Here is a 5,682-nt window from a genome sequence, read left to right as displayed (position 1 = left end):
TATAGTCTAGTCTATAGTCTAGTCTATAGTCTAGTCTATAGTCTAGTCTATAGTCTAGTCTATAGTCTAGTCTATAGTCTAGTCTATAGTCTAGTCTATAGTATTGTCCATTGTATAATTAACTGTCTAGTTTATACTTAGTCTATTCTGTCTATAGTTTAGTCTATAGTATAGTCTATAGTCTAGTCTAAAGTTTTGTCTAAAGTCTAGTCTATTGCCTAGTATATAGTTAAGTCTGTAGGTTAGTTTATTGTCTAGTTTATAGTCTAGTCTATAGTCAAATCAATAGAGGAAAACTAGTTAAGTACTTAAAATTTTAAAATGTTCTTTTTTTGTTATAAGTTAGTAGTATTTAAAAATTTAAATTTTCCATCCCTGTCCTATATAGTTTGAAAATTGAAAATTGGTCAATAATGTTTCCAAAGTTGCAGAACAAAAAATATACTAATAAAAATATCTATAAGTTTTGCTTATCAAAGAAAAATACTATTAATTTTACTCTTAAAAATTCATAATTATTTACAATGTTTTAAAATATTTATAAAAATAAAATTTTTTTAAATAAATGGTCGATTTAACATTGCAGTTGTTCCTTTAAGCAAACAACTGTATAAAGATAAAGGTTGTTTTGTATATTTTTTTAAATTTACATTGCTACACGGTTGTAGAACTTGGAACTGAAAATGATCTATGGCATCTAACAGAACAATTGCCTGGTGCTTCAAAAATACTTAGACGTAAGTGAAATTGGACTAAGTGCAAATAAAAATTACTTTAAAAACAATTTCATATATATCTTTTTTAATATACATTTAATCATTATCTATTTACATATGATTAAATTATTTGCCGTTTTATTTTTCATTCTATGATGATAATGACAATAATTTATAAAAACAGTTTGTGTGTTTTTTTTCGTTATGAAGTCTACTGAAAATGTGTCATAAAGATTGAATACCATACACAAAACTAAAATGATAAGTAAGAGGTTTATATTCGGTTATACCGAATTTTATATACCCTTTAGCACATTATCAGAAAGTCACTTTTTAAGAATTTTCATTCCGGTATCCTTTGATATGTTTGATTGATTCTAGGTTTAATATTACAGGAAAAGTGCCACTTGAAGTAAGATTTTTATTTACTCAGGATTATGAATATTTAATTTTATGTTTCTAGGATCAATATTCAAAAAGTACCTTTTAAAGAACCAAAAGTCCACTGTTAACATTTACGCCCGGCACTACAAGAACAACATACTTACACCATATGAAGATGTATGTTGTTGTCAAAGCATGCACAAAAATTCTCAGTTTTTGATCAAATTTTCTGCGGTTGTCGTGGATTTTGATGAAGTGTGAATGGACCGACAGAATTATTAAAAATTTACATCTTGTAAATATCTGGGGTTTCCGGAAGGTTGATTTAAATATTTAGACAGCCATCGCAATCCGGGGAAAACATGTCTTAACTGTAGTATGGTAGGGGACTATAAGCTATAGGTGTCAAATGTTTTCTCGGCATTTCTGGGCATCTCTCGAAGCAAAGAGACTTATAATCCCGTGTCACGGGATCCAGAAGCCCACAGGCAGAGTTTCGGATTTTATCTTGTCAAGGTAAACCCAAAGGCTTAAAGGTTCATTAAAAGCTAAAATCTATATTTCGGGATAAATTCGATGCTATTGCCATGATAACAGATTGCCTGCAGGGGAGTGACTAAGCGTTGAAAATGTGTAGCGCTACTTTGTGTATCTCACACGTCGATTCACGTACAAGCAAATTGCTTAAGTTCTTGTTCCATTGTTGTCTCGTTGCTTAACTTCCGAGATGCAAAAACATCACTTCTGTTTACAACCAATGCAAATGGAATGGCCTCTGCTGAGTCGGCAACAGCACCTTGGGAATAAGTCGAGCACTTTGTTCATACTCACAGAGAATACACTGTGGTAAACCTGGCATGGAATGAGTGATTTCCAAGGAATATTTGAAACACTCGCTCTCCGCATACTTTTCATTCATCTTTTATCATATACTTATGTTCAATGCTACTCACGGAATTTGCAATAGCATTGAACTTATCCCGAATTAAGGACTTTACCTTGCATCATTTTTTAACCGACATTAACTTCCCATAAATTTGAGTTTAAACCAAAGCCACCATGTGCCGATCCTAAGGGACATCTCCAATAAAGTCGGATATAAACGATTACACCAAATCAAACCAAGGAAAGGCAGAAGATACATTTGATCATCTCTAGTTTATAGTCTTGGCAGACTAGTCGTACTTATAGCACTTTTTTCGCCTGGTATTGGGATAACACCAAGATGAAGTCTATCATAAAGGTTACATGCCCCCGGGGTACACATAGACAGACAGCTAGACATAGCTTAATGGACTTCGGTATCTATGGGGACTCTCAATAGAAATAACAAACGTAATGACTAACTCAATAAGGTGAAGGGTTTAATAAAGAATATTTTTTGTGCGAATAGTTTATATATAAATATTTAAGTAGAAACAAAAGATATGAATAGACTTTTGTGAACAAATATTCAAAATTGACATGCACATGTGCATTTGGGAGGGTAAATAAACAAATTGAAAAAGAACAAAATTAGAAAGTGATCTTTTTTTTTTAAAAAATATTATATTAAAAATTTGAATAGCGCCAATGAAAACTAAATGATTATAATGGTACGCGCAATTTAACTAATGTTTAATGTAGTAATCAGTACTGCCGCCAGATTAAGTATCTCAAACACATCGATTTATGGATTCAGAGGTCATGCAAATATTGTAGACCTTCTCCCAAACCTACTACTAATGGCCGGAATGACTATAGTGGGCGTGGCACCTTCCATATTAAGAAAATATTAAATCAGTATATTTCGGAAATGGTCGGAGCCACATAAGTCTCAATATGATTGGTTAGGTTAAAAAGTGGGCGGACTAGCAGAAGGGGGCGTGGCACCTACCATATTAATAAAATACACAAATTTGTTTATATTGGAAAAAAATTACGAGTGGCATCTCCCATGTATAAGTGGGTTTTTTTTGCATTTAGGGTAGCAAAGCACACTGGGAAAAGCTAGTTCAATATAAAATTTCAATTAATTAATAGAAATTTATAAAAGTTTAAGGCTAACTGTAATAATTAAAAAAAATATTCAAATTTAAAATATTAATACTTACAAAATACTTTTTTTATAAATCCCACGAACGAGAAGAAGATTTAAAAAACTAGTGTTTTAGTTTTTTTGTTTGTTTTAGGAGTTGTAGTTTGGTTTTTTTGTTTAATTTATTAAATTAAGTGGTTTTATTATTTTTTGTTTATAATAATTAGTGTAATTTTTATAAAAAGTGCACAAAATTGGTGACAAAAAAAATATTAAAATATCTTTTTTAAATTTATTATTATTTTTTAAATTTTAAAGGTGCCGTATTAAAAATATATATTTTTAATTTTTTTTAAATATTTAAATCACAGATTTTGAATTTTTTTTTTTTAATTTAATTTTAAATTTTTAAAGAGATTTTGTTAGAATTAAACACGGGTGTTGACGGCCTACTAAGCTGGAGATGACGGGAGGCTTTTGTAAATGAGTTAATAAATTTACTTTTTTTAAGGATAAAAACTTTTTAAGAATTTTCTTTTTTTCCAAGTTGTTAAGGAATTTATTGTTTTTAAATTTTGTTGAGACAATTAACAATTTTGTTTATAACTCCCCCCGGAGCACCTCCAATTGGCCTGACCCAAAATTGTTGTACGAGTTAAATGTTATTTTCACTTGTTTTTATTGTTTTGCTGCTGCTGTTGCTGCACTCTCTCGCTCTCTGTCTGCTAGTTAATCTGCACTATGGGTATGGTGAGTTGGTTGACGGTTTTTTGTTTGTTTATGTGTAAGAGTTGTTGTTGTTGTTGCTGTTGTTCTTGTTCTTATTGCAGTTCTTTATTGTTATTGTTGTAATTATTTGCACAACTGTATTCTTGCGAATATAAAAGTGTTGTTGTACGGTAGTACGTACACGTATGTAGAATTGATTGAAAGTGTTTTCGCGTGTGTGTGTATGTTTATGAACTTTATTTAAACTCGCGTGTTTGTTGTTGTTTATTTCTTATTATTATGCTTTATTATAAAACTTCATTCAGTTTATTTTTTTTTTATTTTTGACTCTCTGCTGCTGCAATATATTTTTTTTTAATTCTTTTGTTTCTCACATATGTACTTTTTTTCTACCAAAACATACACACAAACTTCCTTACGTACTTACATACATACAGACATGTACATGTATACAAACAAACAAGACTGCGTGACTCAGCTTTTGATTTTGACAGCGATGTTAAATGGTCTTTTGGATTTTTAATGTCCTTGATTTGGAGTAATATGTAATAAGTACTTGCTTTTTTTTCCTCAAATGTCAAATTTTCTTTTTTTACAATCTTTTTTCAATATTTACTCAAAATTAACTATTTTTTTTTATAAAAATGTCTCCAAAAAGTCAAGTATTTGTTAAAATGGGCTGTCTGTCTCCCTGGCGGCTGCTTTTGCTGTTAGTTTTGTTGTTGATGCTGAGAAATCAATAAGTTTATTTTTTAGCTATATATTCTCTGGTCAAAATGGCGTTTGTTACATATGTTTTATAATTTTTTTTTAACAAATTCTCTTAAAAACTTTACAGATTTTAGTATTTTTTTTCTTAAAAACACTTTTTTCAAATTTCCTTAATTGTTTTAATTTTTTTTAATTAATTTTTTTAAGTTTTCTTAATTTTTTTTGCTTATAAACAAAAAAATTATAATTTTTTTTATCGTATGTATACTTTTTTTCTTAAAACCTTTTTCGAAATAATTTTTACGTTTTTTGCAACGTCTGTGTGATTTGTTTCTTTCTTTTGCTTACTTTTGTTTAAGATTTTTGCTTTTATTTATATTTTTTCTTTTATATTATTTTTTTATATTTTATTTTTAAAATATAAAGTTGTTTCCTCTATTCGTTGTTCTTCTTCGGATACTGACTGGCGTTGTACTGATTGTTTGCCAAGGAGCAGATGTTGCACTATGACTCTTTTGTTTGCTTACCAGAGTTTTCGTTTTTATATTCTCGTCTCGTGACCGTCTTCTTATTGCTGTTGTTTCTGTTGCAAGTTCTGTTGTTTGTTGTTCGTAAGTTTGTTTATCGAAGGGCGGCTTTTTTTTGCTTCTGTTGCTTAGTTCTGTACATATTTCTGTGTCCTATAATCATCAATAGATTTGTGTTTGCCAGCAGAGAGTCACTACATATTTTATAGCATTTTATATAGTTTTTGGTAATGGGTTCTCTTTTTCTCTTATTCTGCATCTCCTTTTCGATTAAGGCTCTCTCTCTCGTTATGGGTTTGTAGTGTGTACCGACTGCACTTCTACCCTTATGAGTCGGCATATATGAAATATTGCTTTAACTTTATGTATTGTATGAAATAAATTCTTGTACACGTGTCAACTTCATGAAAACATCGTTTCGTCGTTTTGCCGGTACTCGAATGTGCCCAAAAATTGCATTGACCCGTTATAAACACTTCATATGGTTAAGTACGAGGGCAATTTGAAAATTATATGTAATAGATAGATAGATAGATAGATAGATAGATAGATAGATAGATAGATAGATAGATAGATAGATAGATAGATAGATAGATAG

The sequence above is a fragment of the Lucilia cuprina genome, chromosome 2 (assembly GCF_022045245.1).
Source record: "Lucilia cuprina isolate Lc7/37 chromosome 2, ASM2204524v1, whole genome shotgun sequence".
In the NCBI taxonomy this organism is placed as follows: Eukaryota; Metazoa; Arthropoda; class Insecta; order Diptera; family Calliphoridae; genus Lucilia; species Lucilia cuprina.
Note: the sequence above shows the minus strand (reverse complement) of the source record.